The sequence below is a fragment of the Calypte anna genome, chromosome 1 (genome assembly GCF_003957555.1).
Source record: "Calypte anna isolate BGI_N300 chromosome 1, bCalAnn1_v1.p, whole genome shotgun sequence".
NCBI classification, from domain to species: domain Eukaryota; kingdom Metazoa; phylum Chordata; class Aves; order Apodiformes; family Trochilidae; genus Calypte; species Calypte anna.
Window position 1 is genome coordinate 99,791,763 of NC_044244.1, and position 19,903 is coordinate 99,811,665.

General features: G+C 40.9%; 1 protein-coding gene across 5 annotated transcripts in view; it reads right to left on the minus strand.

Moving 5' to 3' along the window:
• The window catches only part of NRIP1 (nuclear receptor interacting protein 1), a 76,572-nt gene extending 58,260 nt beyond the window's left edge, over positions 1-18,312 (minus strand). Inside the window, exons 1-2 of one of the 5 annotated variants that reach the window (XM_030466508.1) lie at positions 18,203-18,312; positions 11,206-11,290 (exon numbers count right to left, since the gene is read on the minus strand). The gene's annotated coding sequence lies outside the window, so the exon portion shown is untranslated. Of the gene's footprint in view, positions 1-11,205; positions 11,291-17,824; positions 17,901-17,921 lie in introns of those variants that run through there. The other 4 variants (XM_030466500.1, XM_030466535.1, XM_030466528.1 and 1 more) reach the window with 4 other exon arrangements.
• Positions 18,313-19,903: the final 1,591 nt, after the last annotated feature.

Here is a 19,903-nt window from a genome sequence, read left to right on the forward strand (position 1 = left end):
TTGGTTGCTCTTTCCTCTCAACTGTTAAATAAACTGTAAAATTAAAGGACACAACCTAGTCCAAACAAATTATTCAACATTCCCATCACCCACACACTGCTAAATAATAGATTTATTTCACAAAGGCCTCCCCCATTCTCCCACAAAGACAGAATTTAACAAGTCACACAAAACTTAAGTTGCCAAATCATGGAGATATTCTTAACTCTCCAACAACTGGCAGTCCCAGAGACACGAGTATTCAAGTGCTCCAAGTTTCAAGCCTTTAGGACTAGTAAGTATTAAGATCTCTAACACATTCCTAGATGACTGTGTACCACATTAGGAATCTTTCCCAGAAACTAAGGATGCTTGGTTTCTTGTTTGTTTTTATTAACAACTCTAAAGAATGCCCACTGCTAAAACAAACTCATTAATTCTCCAGTTTACCCATCCACATTCTCCTTTGCATTCAGATGGCACAGAAAAAAACCACTCTGTTGAAAAGTCCCACTAGGACAGCTCAGGTATCTCCTTCTCTATATACTCCTAAGGCAGACCAAATTTCTCTTCACAGCTTTTCTAATCAGTTTGCTCCACTAGTATGCCTACAGGTAATGCCTGCAAATGATTTCCATGGAATATATTACTAAATAGATTACCACATTTATCTCATATCTACAAGGGGGTGAATGTTAGTGGGTATTAACACTTAATCACAATAAAACATTTTTTCTTTTTCAATTAAAAATGCTTTCCAGTATATCTAGAGCCTCCAATACAAAAATATTTAAATAAAATTGTACATCTTAAACTGAGGCCCTCAAATAACTTCAAAAACATTAACTTCAGAATGACATCACTACTCATACACATAATCCTAAGCAGTGTAAAACGTTACCTGTAAACTGAGAGGAAGCAATGCCCACAGACCACAAAAAGTAACAAAATATTCACTGCTGGCCAAATCCTACAGGAGATAATCTTTTAACAACTCACACAGTTACAACTTACACGTTTACAGAAGAAAATGTTTTATGCAACATTACACATGAGCAATCTCCAGAGAAGTTGTGGATTCCCCCTCCACCGTGGAGGTGTTCAAGGCCAGGTTGGATGAGGCTTTGAGCAACCTTGTGGATGTATCCCTGCTCATGGTAGTGAGGCTGGAGTAGATGATCTCTGACATCCCTTCCAAACTAAGCCATTCTGTGACTGTGTAATTCTGTGACTACGCAGCACACAGAAGGCAACAAAAGAGAGCTAATAAAAGATATTATAACTTTTTCTTCTCAGTCATCTTATTTTAGTAATTACCTGTTGTTTCTACATAATCTTAAAGTGACTCACTGGTAAATAAATACAAGAATACATTGCTGAAACACACCACTAATGGGTGTAAGGGGAGTTAGAATTCAAACAGGTTGCTTGATTATGTTTATATTTACACACTTGTTTATATAGATTAGTGATCAAATCAAAGGAGAAAGTCATAGGTAAATCTGCCCCTACTTTAATTAGTAAGGCTATTTATGCAGGCTGAAAGGTAACCCATGTGTTTGTTTCTCCATCTTTTTTAGTTATTACAACTGAAGAGCATTACATTATTTGTACTCTTGAAATCACGAGACGTCTTCTAACATAATTTTGCAGAAATGCTTTTTAGAAATGATGCATTTAGAAATTTCACATTTAATCCATCTGAGAGGGATCTGTTTTACCCAGAAAGCATAAGGCTCTAAACTCATCAAAAATACATGCAAGCATACACGATAATTGCCACTTATCCTCCCAGGACTTCAATTACTAATATTTCCTTGTTCCCTAAAATTTCCGCAAGTTAATTCCATCACTATTTCAAATATGTCACACGGTGGCCCTCTGACCTGATTCTTCCTAAAGAGAAAGGATGAGGTCATTTATTTAATGAGAAGTATTAAACACAGAATGTAAACAAGGATCAAAAGAACAACCAACAAAAAAACCCAAAACAAAAAACAAAACAAACAAACAAACAAACAAACAAAAAAAGCCCAACAAACCCAAAACCCAAAGAACCACCAAACTTATACCCAGGACAACCACCAAACCCACACACACTATGCCCATCATCCCCAGGATAGCATCCCCAGTTCAGGAACCAAAAAATGGACCCTCATCCATTACTTCCCTCCCAGTCTTGGGTATCTGGTGTTCCTAGTATCCCCAGCTATAATATACCAGTTTTCACATGCCCTTCCAATAACATCACTCCTACCTACAGTTTTATATATTCTATATATTCAATATATTTTATATATTTCAGAATTTTACATTACTTTCCTGAATTATGAATTATTCAAACAACCACTGCTATTTCTACAATCCAGACCACCTTGTCCAAGTCCTCCAAACCCTACAGGTCATCACCACATGACACAGGGAAGTTTCGGACTTTAAAGTATGTTTTCCATGAATAGGAATATATGATGTATATGGAACAGCTGCATTTCCAGAGGACCCTTTGCTCAACATGGAAGGGCTGCAGGTGGCGACACAACACACCCTGATTTCTGCCATCCCACTACAGGGATGAGACCTTCTACAGAGGAATGGGACAGGTCACCAGGGTAAGTACCACAGCTGCAGATAAACCTGACAAAGTCCACCTGCCACAGCATCAAGCAATAAGCTAACAAGAATTAGACCAGACAGCAGACCTACAAGTGTTTATAGCCCATGACTCAACTTTCCCTCCCATACAGTGACCTTTAAGGAGGACAGGAATGATTATATGTTAAATTCATACAATCCATTACCCAAAGAGTAACTGATATCTGAGGCTCTAAATCTACTCAGGCAGCAAAACAGCAGTAGCCCACCATATCCCCAAAGGGCTGCAACAGATGAAATTTTGTTTCTGTACTCCTGGTGTCTTGTGAAGCACACACAATTTTCCTCAAAAAATAACAACAAATTCATAAGTTAGGAGCCACAGAAAGAGTGTGATCATCAGTATGAAAAAGATATTTTAAGACCTGCTGTAGTGGAGAACTGCAAATAATGCTCATCTCCCCAACTGCATTTTGAAAACAAAACTAGAACAGGGTAATGCAAAAATGAAATTGCCTAGAAAGCCTGAAGAGCACGCTGAACAGACTATTTTTCCATTAAGAGAATTTATAGTTAAATAAAAATAAAAATACCAATGATAAAACTTGTGGTCCAAAAGATAAAAGTTTGGGAAAGTGACCTTTTTAGGCATATTTCAGATCAAAAAATAGTTCACTCCTATGTGTGCCAAGATAGCCTTCTACACAGGACAAACTAGCTTTAAAAAGAAGTTTGTGAGCAAGGATTCAAAGCAGTTGTGATGAAGAGCTTTATGCATGAAACTACCAAACTTTCATGTTCAATACTGCAATCCAACGACAAACTGGAGTTCAGTAAACACTAAATGTGATTCTGCACAGCCTGGTTACCTTTTCATCTCGACAGTTAACCCTATGAAAGGGAGTGCAAAGAGGTTACAAAATGCTATCAGCACAGTTTATTAATGCTCCTTTTGCATTTATTTTGTAGCAGGACAAAGCTTGAGGTAGCAGAGAATTAAACAGCACTAAGTACGAAAGACTAAGACTGATTCTTGAGAAATCATCTTGACCTCCACCAGCAAGGGGAAATTTTTCTTCAACAAATTTTGCATTCTTATGCAGCCATTGTTTAATGGTCAGGAGCAGATATGCTCTTCGTATGTTAACTAAGGAAAAATGGACAAAGATGCAGAGAATTTTTGCCTTATTTCCCATGAATAGGGCCTGAAGTAACATATAAAAGGTGTTTTTCAGCTGGTTTTGCTTTTTCACCCTATAGCCATATATCTCTTCTCTATTTCCCCTCCCTGGAAGTGTTCAAGGAGAGACTGGAAGGGGTTTTGAGCAACTTGGTCTAGTGGGAAGTGTCCCTGCTAGATGATCTTTAGGGTCCCCTTTCCAACCCGAACAATACTATGATTATATGATTATTCAGGAAGTCCTAGGACTTATACATATGATCTTGGAATTAAAGTAAAATTTTGGTTTGATTTAAGCCAAATGCACCATTCCTTACAATTTCAAAGGTGAAGACCAGTGGTGTTCTACCTCCCCATTTCCTACATCTTTTAGATTATTATAGCCAGGTTTCGAATTTCAGCTTCTTAATCCTCCTCCTCTCATCTCACCCAAGGGAGATTTTGGGAAAGAACCAAAAGGTGTTTTCAAGCACTTCAGGTTATGATTGTTATTCTGAATGCTAGCAAAATCAAGCTGTTCTCCTATCTTCATGTTTAGGAAGCATGAATTAGAACCTTAAGCTTTCAGCTCTTACAAAAACGGGAGGGGAAAGATGCTGTTGGGTAGGAGCTATAGAGTATCTCTACAAAGGTAGAAATAGTCAGAACTATTGATTGATACAATTATTATCATTCTTGCATAACTAATTTTGCACATAACATTCCAGTGAGCAGAAGAAATTTAGCTACCTCAACAGTGAGAAGTCCAGTTAGCACTCTTGCTCCATGAGAAAAAAAAATAAAAGCAAATCCTCTGTAAGCTAATGTAGCCAGCAGACCCTGCTGACCGAATGGTTCCATATAGAGCTGTACAGAAAGAGCTTTTTCAAGTTTCATATATCTTTGTCCTTCTTTAACAAACTCTAACTAGCACAGGTCTGGCAAAACACACTTGCTTGGACATCACCAAGCAAGATGTCCACTTCTCCAGCTGGGAGCTTCACTTCTAGGAAGAGGGGCAGAAGCAGGGTAAGAAAACGGCACGGGAAAAAGAAAGGTTTTTTTTTAATTACACTTGTCACATTCTCACTTTTTAAATAACTACAAAAACTCTGAATTGACTGGAGAGAAAGCAACACTCAAGCAAGCAATTTTTTTCCATAAATGATAAGCAAAAAAATTATATTTAAACAAAATTTAGGGGTACAGACAAGAAAGTGGGAGTGTAGGCCCTATTCTTTCTAGTGTCTGAGAAAGGCAAGGCAAGAATCAATAAGTTGGCATTCTTCCCTGCTTTTTCACCTTACTGTGACAGCAGTAGGAATAAAGACAAAAGAAGCACTAACAAACAAAACCTGAATCCCGTTCCAGTAAAAGACAAGGGAACAAGAGACATAAGTGGAAGTGGATGGACAACTTAGAGCAATTATTGTCAAGTATTTCTGCACTTCCTTCCTTAATGTAGTTCCTTTCCTACGCAAAGGCCTACAAATAATTTTGAGTGGTTCCCTTTGTAGAACAAGGAGAAAGGAAGACCGTAATAAGACTATGCAATGAAGATAAATTTTCCCAATAATGCAAGCTACAGGAAACACATGGAGGTCAAATAAAACTATTATTTGCTTTTTCAAACACTGTTTTCTTCAGCTGCTAAATAAAAACATTATGAAGCCATTTTACACAGTAAAATTTAACCTTATATTAACCTTCCATATTAAGTAAACAAACCTTTCTAGCCAATAAGCATCTCTGTGAACTCTCCAAGATGATAAGCAATACCTTAATTACATTCATTTACATGACTTTGAAATTGTTCCAGACCAAAGTCAATGACTACAAGGTCAAAGAGTATGAAAATCTAAAATAAGGAGAAATCCATAGTCGGCCAGTTCACACAAGTATGGTGCAGCATCCTTTCTACGCAGTTTGTGAAGGGTCAGGGATACCAACTTTTGCATCAATTATATGAAAAAAGCAAATCACCTGAAACATCAAAGACTGAGGGTATCTCTTTTTTAAATAATATTCAAAACTGAAAACAATGGACACTTTAGAGTTGTTTAACACCGAATGGCTGAATTGTATGAATCTTTCAGGCAAGTATTTTATAACATTCTAAGTGAAAAGTGCAATACAAGAGACGAGTTTTTAAAAAACATGCAGCCCATCCACTGACAATTCCAGAAAATTCAGTAATGCTAAAATGAATAGTTTTGCCACAATTTATCCCATGATCAAAGTGGAACAATAGACCAGAATCCACCATGCTGATTCTACATCACTGTACCTCAAGAACTGTGCAGACTCAGGGAGAAGTCCAATAAAAATCACTGCCTAGACTACCACTCTCATCAACAAAGCCAGACTACATTTTTATGATACAGGGAGGAAATATCTTGTGTTGTAGTCCTGAATACAATCTTAAGCATGCTACCAGAACATCTTTATTATTCATTCTGTGCTACGCTTAGTGCAGGAAATACTAATCACACTCGAGCAAGCAATTACAAAGATTTTTAACGATGACTGTTGCAAGAAACTTGATAAAATAAGTTCTGCCCTGAAACAGCAGAAAAGCAGTCACAGCGTCCAGCCCATTCTCAAGATATTAGATCATGGCTAAAGTATGATCAATAGCAATCAAATTACACAAAATATAGCATTTATGCACACTGCATTAATGGATCGTTTCAGGACAGTATTTTGTGTATTAGTAACATGAAAATACTACAAAGATGGATATACAAAAATCTGAAGTACAGCTTTTGGATTTAGGCAATCCCATATCAATGCACTGCAGCTGACATTTTTTTTTTAGTATTAAATTAGATAAATCTCCCTGCACCCTCATTTTACTAGCCAAGCACTTTTTACACAACTCGCAAGCCAACAACCTTCTGCAATTTAAGTATGATTTAGTGCAAGAGAAGCAGCAAGTATTATAAAATTTATGCTTGTTCACCTTCTTTCCCCACAGAGAAGGGCAAGATGTTTTTTCATGTAAATATGTATTAGATCCAAATCATTTAAATAGATATTATTCCATAGAGAACATGATGCTGCATATGCCCATTTCAGCTCCATGTTACTAAATAAACTGCAAGATAATGATGTTGCCTTGCTCATCCTAAAGGACAATGAAAGTATTTCTAGGCATTCCAAACAGAAGTAAGAGACTTTCACAAGAACACAGAAAAAACTAAGGTGGCTCTTATAAAGCTAGATAAGGTGAAGTTACTGATAAATAACAAATTAGTACATCTCTTAAGGAACAGGCTGTTAGAGCAAAAGTATGGCACAATATAGCACAGGTACCTGAAGTAGACTTTATGGTATGAATAGGAAGTCAGTACTACCTTCAATTTTTATTTTCTTTTAAATGGAGCAAGGGAAAGATAATGCTTTCAAAGAGAAAATCAAGTAATTTTAGTCAGGTGAGTAATTTTAAAAGTTAATGTAGAAATGTTGAATGCAATGTGCCAAATGTTAAATTAATGCAGTGTTATTTCTCAGTTATATATAGCTACAACTGTCACTGCCTGAATGGAGAGGAGAGAAAGAACAGGGAATGCTTAAAACAATGTCTTTTAAAAATGACAGCTTAAAGTATTCATTTTAAGTAAGCACATATATCTCACCAAATACAAAGGAAGTTATCAGTATGTTACCACAAAATGCACTTACAGTTAACAATTCAATGCAAAATCCTGTATTTATTTGAAGTGATGAATACTGTCATTGGTGTTGAAGCTATCACATATCATTTGGGCCACAGTCAGTTACGTTACAATACAATCTGACCTCTGCTTGATTTTTAAATAGGATAATCACCTTCAACTATGTATGAACCTTGAACATTATCAAAAACAGTTTTATTGCATCAATGATTTATTAATAGTCTTATATTAATAGTAATGTAACTTTGACTTTACAAAGTCATAAAGATGACGAGAAATACAGTCAAGACTTATTGTGCTACCTACTTTATTTTAGGCTTACAAGGCAACCTCATGATACAATCAGAAAAACTATTGGAGAGTAACATCTAGAAAGAAAAAAAACAACAGAATGTGCACGTACCATCCCAGCTAAGCATTGAAGTAGGAAGGATAGGAAGAGCATGATGAAATTAAGATAAATATTGAAACCTTAAGTATTGAAATTCTCCTCTAGCCAGCTGTGCTGGAAAACTGACTGCCAAGGAAGGTAACATCTGGAGAAACACATTGACATCAAACGCTATGAAGAGAAGGCAGGAGAGCCTTAGATAGGAACATGCTAAGCCAGATCCCCTTCTCCAACCAAAGCACTGCAAGATGACCAAAGCCTACTAGGCCTACATTCAAAACAAACCCAACTGAGAAGGAAATGTTCCTCCTAGATCCTTTGGGTTCAAAACACTTGCTGCAGCAGGCCTGCTGCACTCTTCATACTGCACGGCCACTTTTATAGCTGTTAGCCCCATTACCACACAGTAGATGGTTTAAACAAAGAGCAACTAAGAAAGTACAATATTCCATAACTGGCATTTACAGCACTGGCCTTGGACTTCTAATCTTTATCAGACGGGCACACAAATCAATCGATCCCCTCATAAAGGTGTGCTTTTTTAACCTCTAAAAGATATGGGATTGGCCAGAAACGTCTGGCATGTCAAACTGCTAATCACTGCTGCCCTTTGCACAAAATAACCCACTTAAGTTGAGGCATGGTTGCACTGTAGCAGACATTAGTCTGTGGGAAACCCATTTAACTGTCACATACTCCTGCCACTCCTGCTCTCCCTTAATTAAGCCTAATGCCTTATGCTTTGACCTTTTGTTCTAGCCTATTAACCCTATCTAGTACAAGTTCATATATGTTAAACTTAAAAGTTTGCTGTAAAATACTGAATGCCAAGCTACAGAAAGAACAAGGGGTATTTCTCGAGACTCACAAGTCACCAAATTCCCTAGGCTGACAAAATAGAAGCATTGTGTTAGTTCCCAAAGACAAAATAGATGCAAACACTAATCAGCTTCACAGAAAAAATAAAAAAAAGTGGAGTTTCTTCCAATTCCTTGTCCTCTTCAGAGGAGAAAAGAGGAAAAAATAAGACGTGAAACTTCTGTTTGCAACTTCATATCCTCAGGCTTTGGGTTTTTATCCAAGAACAGAACGTATTATCAGTCAAGATCAAACTACACTCATTTGCTGTTCTCCGAAACCTATCATTAAAAATAAGATGTAATTGTTTTACACTGACCAATTCCTCCTTAATTAAAGACTGCCTCTGCCAGCCTTGCTGGCATTCAGTCACCACCTTGTTCTTTTTACAGCTATTACCATAAGTTTTTAATTCTCATCTGTATTTTTCATGAGCTCCATCTTACCAAGTTTCTTAGGCTTACACAAACTTAAAGGGCATAATTTATAAATTTTAGATCACTGCCAGACTTTTCTTTGATGTAAACTCAGCTTTAGACAGCATGTCCGCCTTAGCCTCTTCTCTCTCTTACTTCATCAATGAGATCAACAGCTGCTTGCAAAGCAGTGATCTTCTGAAGAAAGACCATCCTAATGGTCCACAACTCTGACTTAAAACAAGAAATTAAACTTCAGTGACAAAACTCAAACCTCTTATCTACTGATCAAGACAACATTACTGCACTCCACATTAAAGCTGTTTACAATGGTATGAAATGCAAACTCGTATACCAACATAGCTACGCTGTAATTAGTGCCTATAGCCAACAAACAAGCCTGTTCCCTCCTACCCTTAAAAAGAAAAAATAAATAAATTAAAAAATCAAGACTAATCACATAATAACTGTTTAAACTGTTTATAATGTTGCTTAGAAATGGAAAAGAATGTGTCAGGATTAGCAGCCATGTATACACTAAACACAGTCTCTCAAATCTTTAGCCTTACCACCTCACTGATGAACCAAATACTTGGTGCCAAGATCCTAATTTACAACTTACACTTTTGAAACTCTGACTAAACAGCATTGCTGTTAAACAGAGGTGACAATCTTGAAACAAAGCTTTGAATTAGCTGAACTATTTCAATATGTGCAAACATTTCAAACACCTTGTAGCTGCAAAGGCTACTGTCTACTAAGTTCTGTTAAGGCTGTATAAGTGACTGCCTGCTGCTGATCACAACAGTTCCCAAGTTTTAAATAGCTAATTAATCAACTGTGTTTTGATTCCAAAGTGTCTTACTGATTCTGAGATCAACAAGTAATACAATTAACTTTCATGTAAATGCAATTGCTCAAACAACTAAGAACCACCCACAGCAATGCTAGACTTCTGACATTTTTTTTTTTCTTCCCTAAAAGTCAAATAGGAAACATTATGAGGAAAAAAAACCATGGATCATCATCTTAATTTCTAATTTCCCTGATCTCCAAAACAGTCATTCTGGATAAATCCAAGTCTCCTCAATTTAAAAAGTGCAGATATTTTCTAGTTATTTCACTTTGCTATATTCTATCATGCTGGGGATGCTCACTGAAATACACGGACCAATGCTATATTCAAATGAAGTCAAGCAACACATGGATTTATTAAAAAAAATATATATCCTTGCATCTGCAATCTGTGCCATTACAACAGATATGTAACAATTTTTTGCATGCTGGGATTTGACATGACTGCCTCCAGCCTCTAGACCATCCCTACTAATGCTCACACAAGCTGCCACTGGAGGCAATGCAAATGAGTCCTAAGAGAGACCAGGAACAAAACAACAACTGCTTGTCAACCATTACATGCCCAAATTGTATTCTTTATGCTCATCAGCATTCTCAAGTTCTTAGGCATGCATGTAGGCCCACTGAGTACAGTAGGGCTACTCAAGTGAATAAAATCACTCACAAACCATAGTGCATATACATAAGCAATCACTGGACAACACTCAGGGAATTATTCCCCAGTATCAAAGAAAAATAGGATTTATGAAATCGGAACCAAGGGAGCAGATCCAAAGAAAATGACAGTGGTGCTAAACGTTTACAAGCCGCTGTAATGCAATACCTAATAATGATTTTACTGTGACAGTCCCTTGTCACAGCAGCTCCATTTGGACCCGTTTTTTTTAAATAAACAAATAACATTAAAAAAAAAGACAGAGGTTGTAACGTATTACATTTTACTTAATCTTCTCTTTCACTTTGAAATTCTATGTAAATCAGGTTCTTCTCTATTCAGCAACTACTTCCCAAACAAGTGGGATTAATCTTCAGGACTTATTAGCAAATTCCATAAAAAAGTTCAAATGCTGCTAAAATATTTACTTCTCACTGATACACACACACAAAAAATCTTAGAGTAAAAGAGAGGGATTAACTTGAAAATTTATCACTTTAAAATATATTATAATCCTAAAAGACTTACATGATAGGCAGCTGTCTGACAGATTTGTCCAGAAAAAGAACAAACTCCAAGTCAAGGAGACAAAGTAAAAAAATTCTTAACAGATTACTTACCTTGAAAGTGGTCCCATTGGGAAAGCTCTTCTTTCAGGAGTCCAAAGATGCAGTAATTTTCTTCCTCAACAATTCCATGCTTGATCTGAAAAGAACAGCAGAAATCATGCTATGAAATGCTGCATACCATTTTTTCTTATCCAATATACCTTCATCTACTCTGTTATTGTTGGTGTAACAGAAAGCAACATTTTTGATAGCAAGCATTTCGATTTCAGAAGAAAAATGTAGCTCCAAACTTCAGAAATCAAAATCTTTCCAACTGAACCATCAGTAAAACAAGTTAAAATAACTTATGTTGCCTCAATTTGTATCAGCTGAATACGTGGAAAGCATTTGTGCAGGAGCAAAATCCATGTTCAACTCTGATTCAAAGCTCTTTTTCTTCCTGTCATTCTAAAAAACTGCTGTGACATGCAAGCCCTCCTTCCTATGTAGTAATTACTGCTTAACATTTCAAACTTGCATGTATGAACATTAAATCATATTTTTCAGGAGCTCCTATTAATTTCAGGATATTTATATACAAACACAGGAAAACACAAAAGCATAATATAACTAGTCAACGTGATGCTAAATGCTACAAAATTAGTTAAAAGAAACTGAATCACTAGAAATTACAACATTTGCTTTTGAAATATTTAGGAATTAAATAGTATATATTACAGTTAGAAGATGCTATCTCTGACAAGAGCTGCCTTAATTCTTCCCTGCACTTCTTTAATCCTAAGTGTACTTTTTCTAAAAGATCCAAACTTAAAGTTAGCCTTGATCACTGTCATTTATACCACCTTCAGACCTGTTCTCCTTATGAGTCTCCTCATTAAAGGCTATGCTAAGGCTTCTGTCACAAAGTTACCACTCAAGCAGCAAGCTTTTATGCATTACAGAAGCATCAAATTCAGCTACAATAAAAAGTATAAAAATGTACAAAAAGAGAAAAATAAGTTCCTCAACTATTTGGTTGAACCTTCCCCTCCCCTTGCTTGGCAGAGGGAGAGCTCTTCTCTTTGCCTGACCTTTAGCTTCTGGTCTCAAAAAACTTCATACAAAAGCTTTTTTGGACACAGAATTTCTCCATCACAGAAGACCCCTACACACATACACACACACACAAGGGGCTCTGGATGTGCAGTGTTGGAGAGGAGCAGAGTGGGAAGCATGTGCATTGGGGCAGCTTCACAGTATTTGCCCCTTCTGCAAAACCACTTGGGCTGAAGACCCAACTCTGCCTGCAGTGTGCTACCTGGGGTGTGGAAAAAATCCAGGTGTTGATAGATAGGTCATCATCAAAAAAAGACCTGCTAAAAGCTTTCAGGTACACAGAATCATTAAGGTTGGAAAAGACCTGTGAGATCATGAAAGATAACAGATGCATGCTGGACTACTGCCAGCATCAAGATCCAATTAAGCTGAAAAATAAGCACACACCCTGAAATACTACATGAAGACACTATTTCAAATCCTTCCCCTATATACATCACAAAATAAAAAGACAACTTCTACCAGAGAACAGCAGGAATCCTCAACGTTTGGATTAAATTAGAAGGGAGAGGGAAAAATGAAAGCTACCACTGCAGACAAAATAAACAGAGAAATGACGGATACAGTGACAAAGGTAGTAATAAACTGAGTTCAAAGCCTTCCGAACCCCATTTCACTGAAAGGGCAAACAAGCTGGATGTGGAATCTTTTGTGACCTCATTAAAAAAAAAAAAAAAAAAAAAAAAAAAAGCAAACAGGACAAACAGTCCCTTACAGCAGAAGAAAGCAGCACTTGAAAACGCAAATACGTATTTTTTTAAAAATTCACCTGAGCTTGAGAAAAAGTTAATTTAATTCCTGTATTTCCATACTACAGATGTCGACAAAATGCTTTCCACCAATGATAAGTGGTTTTGTTAAAGTATTTCTACTTCTTAAAGACAAGATTTCTACGGGAGGGGGAGGGCAACACCCCTGCACACTATATTGCCAAAATTCAATATACGGACAGGATTTCCTTCAGGTCAGCATTATACAGTCTTTTCTACACTGTTTCAAGTGACCACAAATCACTTTTTAAGTTTATAAGAGTTTAAAGAGGAAAAAAAGAAATAGTTATTTCTGAGGAAAATAACCTATTCCTTTAATAATCTTTTAGAAATAAAACCAAAAGAAACAAAACCACCAAAACAAACAATAAAAAACAAACAAAAGCAAAAAAAAAACTAATCCCACCTGCTCAGATGATACTTTATTCCCAAAAACTTCATAGCTGGATCATCTGGTTCACACACCTTTAGTTTTTTCTGAATGTTAATTTGTTCCCTATTGTAAACTGGTTGAAGTGGGACAGGTGATGAAATGAACAATGCCAATAGGACAACATCCTGGGGCAAGAATGATCATTTGTTTCTATCTCTGAGGCAAGTTCTGCTTTCAACATCATTCAAAAAGCCTTTTCTGTTTTTCTTTCCCAACTCCACTTTCATGGTGGGACATAAAGAAGTAGTAGAAAGCCTGTAGCCATGAATCTTGTTCACTTCTGAGAAACTATCAGCACAGCAGCCCAGCACTAACGAGACCACTGCTCTTCTGTGTAGCACAATGTACTACCTAGTCACAGCTCAACAAAGAGATTCATCAAGTGCTTTCTGGGACAAACTAAACACTCCCATATTTGTATTCAAATAGTAGGTTTGGTCAGGACTGAAGCACTTTTTGCATCTAGTACCTGATCTCTCATGACAAATCCCTCAACTTTCTTTGAGAGGCAGAGGAGCAGCCCACTAGAACTCTTGCCCAACACCAAGCTTCTTTTCTACACTAAACTCTCCCACTTCAAAAGCAGTGACTAACTCATCTGTAGTTTCCGCTTTTCATCTGATATTGACTATGAGTAGAATTGTTTTTTCCTCTGCTGAAGCCAAAGGAATTTAGAAATATGCATCATGAAAACAGAATTTCTCTCAAGACAGGCAATTAAATGGGAGCAAACTCCAGTAACAAAGTACTAGAAGACTAAAACTAACAAAGGAGGGGGGGTTAACCCAGACTAACAACTACTCCTTCCCCTTTCTACGTGAGTATTTATTTAGAGAAGTCTTAGCTGATATTTCCTTGGAGAACATAAGAAAATTTTAATGGAATTGCAGATGTCCACCCAAAGCATTGCCTGCCAACCACTGTACACTGTTTTCTAAGGCCACATTTTCAAATGCAACTAGCAAAGCTCTAACACCATAATATCCAAAAGAAATGCCACAAGGCTTTTAAATACTTTCCTTACGTTTGCTAAAGGCAGGCCAACACTATTCAGATAGTTACTGTTCTGATGGGTTTGGCTTGTTGGCAGGAAGAAAGAACTAACTAACTACAAATGCTGTTACCATTATCCTTTTGGTCTACAGTTTGAGACTGTTTAGACACTGACAAGTTTATGTTTTTATTCTTTGTTGGTACATTTGTGCATTTACTTTGGTACATTTTCCTTCTGATAGGTTTCATTCCCTACCTGCATTATCTTTCCACTTTCCTGTCATTAAACCCCTGCTGAGCAGTAATGATTTATACTTCAAAATATGCACTTCTTGTCCCAGAAGGGTATTTATCCTTTTTTAATCCATAGGATAAGTTATCCTTTTTATCCTGCCTAGCTTTCACAACCCAGCCCATCACTCAGCATGCCACCCACCTGCTTGGAGATCAGCCCGGCTCTGCCCAGCCCCCAGGCCCTGGTACCAAGAGCTGCCTGGGCCCCCCCCACAGCTCCTGCTCACCAAGCACCCAGCTGGAAACCCCACGCTCTCCCATGCCTCTCTTCTGGACCTCCCCTCTGCTCTCTCTACCTGCACATATAGGAAGAAAAATTAAGCAAAAAAAAAACCAACCAACCAAACAAACAAACAAAACAAAACCAAAAAAACCATGAGCCATTTGGGTTTTGAGGTTCAGGCAAGGTCTGAAGCGATATTCTAAAATTAACTAAATATTACAGCCTTCATGACTTCTTTGACAGTCCTGCAAGGAGGTGTCAAGCACAACCCTTGAGCAAGACAGCTGAGTGTGGGAAATGCAACTCCCCGGCTTTGCCCTGGGCAAGTTTATACATGTGCTCTGCACAACGCAAAACATCGTTTATCTTTTAATAATGTCCTGCACTGTCACTGCTAACGTTAACAGCACTCTTACTGCTAGCAATCATATGGCTGTTATTACAGAAACCTTTTGCCAGCATTCAAAGACGGAGTAATAGTTAGCTCTGAAAAGGAAAAAACAAGCTTTAAGCAAGTTTAAGCCTCTGTCAGTTCTTTCAAACCAATCCCACATGAAGCAAAACCTACAGGCACATAGGATTACTATAAAGTTAATTCATGTTTGAGTTCTATAGCCTTTACTGAAACAAAAAGAACTAAAAATAAAACACTTAAGCCTTGAATAGACTCACCCTAAACACAGCTATTAAACTGCAGGTAGATACAGACAGCATCTTAATCACCCATTTATGTTCACAATATGAAAACATTAGTAAACTTCTAGTTCTTTATCGAGTTTTGATGACTGTAACAACTTCTGTTCACTTCATTTTCCTCCAATTTTATTTAACATGTTTTTCACTTTAGAAAAAGAAACATGTAGGGGGGGGGGCGGTGAGAAAGAACATGTTTTCATCTGCAATAAGACTAGGGAAAAAGATTAAATCCATCCAGTACAGCTGGGCATTTGACAGCATCTTGTATTCCACGCACACAGGATCCACAAAAATCTGAAAGCCATTGACAGCTGTCATTCATTAGGTAACTCAGAACTGTAGGCCAGTCTAACAGGGGGGGTCACGTTTCACCCTTACCTGAAACACGAAGTCACTACTTGTTACCTCTTCCTAAGTGTACACATTTCACTCCTGGCAAACTTGCTGTCTTGCTCAGGAGTCAATGTCAACTCTATCTCAGGAGATTGCTGATAAAATAACAAGTCAGACTTCCCAACCACAAGTTTGGGAAGAGAGTTGCCCCAGAGAGGAGGAGCACTAAACCTGCCTGAACACTGTTCTGGATGAGAACTTTTGCTCTCCAAAATGCCAGTCCTCGCTGCCCACAGATCAACAATTACTCAGATGACATTAAGCCAATAACCCCAAAATATCCTCAGCTCAGAAAGCTTTTGTCATATGGCATCCTAACGTGTCACTTTCTAGTGTGTTCAGTCAGCTCTAGAAACAGTAAATGGCATTCGAATACTAAAGAAAAAGGTTTTCTTCCACTCACTCACTCAGGGACACATCACCCCCTGTCCACAAGTGACTGCTTCCTCCCCATGGGTCTTCACAGACTGGAATCGCACTCTTTGTTAAATAAAGCTTTACAGGATCTCTGAACATTTATAGTGCCATGACTCAGTTAAATTTTAATCTGTGAGCTGTCAGACACTGCAGGCAGGTCCCCTTAAAATAAAACCAGGAATAATATAGTCTCCAGATTCCAGAGACAGGAGGCAGAGGAGGCCAACTTCCACTTCAGCTTTCCTAACATCAACATAGTCCCAAAACCAGAAATCCCACTTTTTTTTTTTCCCCCAACGTGTCAAACATTTCAGCAGAATTCTTCAATTAAAAACATAACAATTCATCAGAATCCACAATACAGGAGGAGAGAGGTGCAGCAGAGATGCAAGACCGTTTGCATGCTACGAAGCTGTCCCTTATTTTGCCTATGCCCTGACACTTGGTTTCCTTAGGTTTCACAGCCTTCCAACTTAATTGCCAGCTGACACTTAAAAAGAACAGCCTCAACGTGTTCCGTAGGGAGAAAAGGAAGGGGGGGGGGGGGGGAAATAAATCACCTTTAAAGACCTTTAAAGGGCTTCAGGGACACAAAAACACGTCTGTAAAAGTAACCTTTAGTCTAGAAAGGAAACAGCGACGTCCCCCGAGGAGCCCGAAACGATGAGAAGGCATCTTTGGGGACGCAGGGAGCCCGGCGCATACCGTCAGCGAGAAGCGATGGAAAAAGGCACAAACGGCAGAGGCTGCCCGCTGGCAGCTGCCGGTGGAGCGGGCAGCACCGAGCAGTCGGGGGGGGGGTGAGAAGAGAGAAGCGTGGCCTTGCCCGCAGCTGCTGTGACAGCAGCCGAGCGGCGGGCGGCGGCGGGAGACGAGCGAGGCCGCGGCCGGCGGGGTCGGACTCCCCCCAGCCCCGAGCGGCCACCGGCGCCCCCCCGGCCGCTGCAGCCGCTGCGGACCGAGCTTGCGATTCTTTAAATGATTAGCATGCACACCGGGAGAAGGAGGAGGAGGGTGCTCCTCCGAAACGGGAACCGAGCTTTGCAGCCAGCGCTCGGGAAAACACTGACGGGTCTCGGGGGTAAAGACGAGTAACTTTTCCGTCCCTCCAGCTCCCTCAAACCCACCCCAACCGGGCAAACTTTCAGCTACCACGGGGGCTGGGGGAAGGGGGGTGACAGAGAGGCGGCCGTCGCCGGAAACTGCTCCGACCGCCGCCGCACCGGGCTCACCCCGGCATTGTTCCCCGCCGCCGCCTCTCCGCCCCGCCGCCCGGCAGCTCAGCCCCGGCCCGCCCCGCTCGGCCATTTCCCCCGCCAGCCAGCAGAGCTGCCGGCGGAAGAGCGCCGCACTCACCCCGCAGCGGGCCCGCGCACCCCCCACGGCGGTGGCGGTGGCGACAGCTCCTCCCGGGCTGGGTGCCCCCGGTGCCAGCCCGCCGGCCGGCCCTCACCTGGCCTGCGAGAGCGGCTCCGACCCTGCGCGGGCAGCAGGCGAGCGAGCACGCGGCACCGGCCCAGCGGCCGCAGCAGGTGACGGCGAGCACCCCGGCGGCCGGTCCCGGCGCGGAGGTCCAAGGAGCGGCGGCAGCTGCTAACGCCGAGGTGAGCGGCCGGGTCCCCCGCCTGGAGGACAGGACAGGGCAGGGCAGAGCAGGACGCACCGCCTCCCCCAACCCCCTCCCCCCGCGTCTGTCTGTCTGTCTGTCCCTCCCTCCCGGCCCCGCGCACATACGCTGCGAGCTCCGCTCCTCTCCGCGCCCCTCCGCGGCTCGGGGCTCTGCAGCAATGCCTGTGAGGCTGACTTTCAAAGCCTAACCCGCAGCCGCGATCCTCCCCGCCTTCCACCTCGCCCGCCGCGGCGCAGCCCGGCCCCTCCCCGCGCCGCGCCATTCATCTCTCCAGCCAAGTTTCTTAACCCTTTTCTAACCCTCGCCGAGGGGAGGGCAGCAGCAAGGAGGGAGGCACCGAGGGATGCGCCCGTACCCCCTTCCCCCCCGCCCCGCATCGTTTTGGGAAAGGAGGCTGCAGAGCAGGTTGCCGCTAAACGCGCCCCACGTACGCGAGTCGCGGCGCTTCCTGCCCTCTAATTAATCTCATTGAAGGCGCGGAGCCCCCGGGAAGCAAACTTACAAGCGACAGTACGGGAGGACCCGTGTTTAATTAAAACAGCGGTGGCTTAAAAATAACTTTTTTTTTTTTTTCCAACCTTCGCTGCGCTTAGAATAATGGGGGAGGGAGGGTAACCAGTCGTGACAGTTTCTCGTCGTTTTAAAGCTTACATTTTCGGCGTTTTCTCCGAAAAACGCGCTAGAAACTTTTTTTTTTCCTTGTGCCTTTTTTACCGAAAAGCTAGGAGGCTCTCGCCAACTCCCGGCGGCCGCCGCTGGGGGTGGGCAGCGGATGCCCCGGCACCTGCCGCTGCTCTCGGAAGTGCCGGGTGGGCCCCATCGCCCTCAACCCCCCCGGTCCCTTCCCTTCCCCCACCGTCCCTTCCCTTCCCCCACGGCCCTGCCCTGTCCTGACGGCTGCCGGCACGTCTGGTTATCCCTGGGCTTGTGCCTACCAGGCCGGGCGGCGCGGGGATGGCCGCCACGCCCTGAAGAGAAGAAGAGGCAGAAGAGCATCTCTCCCGACTTGGGCCAGGGCGCCCGGTGGTCCCTGTGCCACGCAGTTGGGGGGGTAAGGAAGGAAGATCGGATACTCCCGACTCCCAAACTGCTACCCCCGCAGAAGCAGTTCGAGAATCGGAGGTAAAACGGCTTCTCAAAGCCATGCTGCTCGCCCACGTGGCAATAAGTACAATTTGGGAGAAAAAAAAATTGTCTTGGGCAGAGCTTCCGAGAAGAGTCAGCCTTCCATTTTGGTAGGTGGCATCCCCACAACCTCTACTGTCAGAACTAGTACGATATGGCAAGTTGTTCTTTAGACTTCGTTCCCATTCCAAGAAGAAAGTACCCAGAGATACACGCTGGAGTTGGCTGTATAGGAGAAGCTACAAAGTGTGTGTGACCTTCATCACACCTTCCATGTGCCTTAACAAATGCCTCAACACTTGGCCGTGTTGTTTGCCAAATGCTGTATAGAACACTTGATGATACTTTACCTCTGGAAGTTAAAGACTGAGAAAAGAGAAACAAATTTGTTTACAAATCCCAATTTGTGTGATAGTACCTGAGTTAGTTTTAGGTTTGAAACTCAGGTAAAATAATAATAAATTATAAATTCAAGCATCTTTTTTAAGTAAAAGGCTAACATTGTTAAAGACCTTATGAATTTCCACTTAACAGAAAGCAAAAGAGAGTCATGCTTGTGTAAAGGCAAATATTTTAACCTGGAGATACAATGAATAAAAGTAGATGTAGCAATGTTCATCTAAACCTGTGTCACTCTGGAATGGACGGATTGTGTACAGGCTTACAGGAGAGCTAGTAAT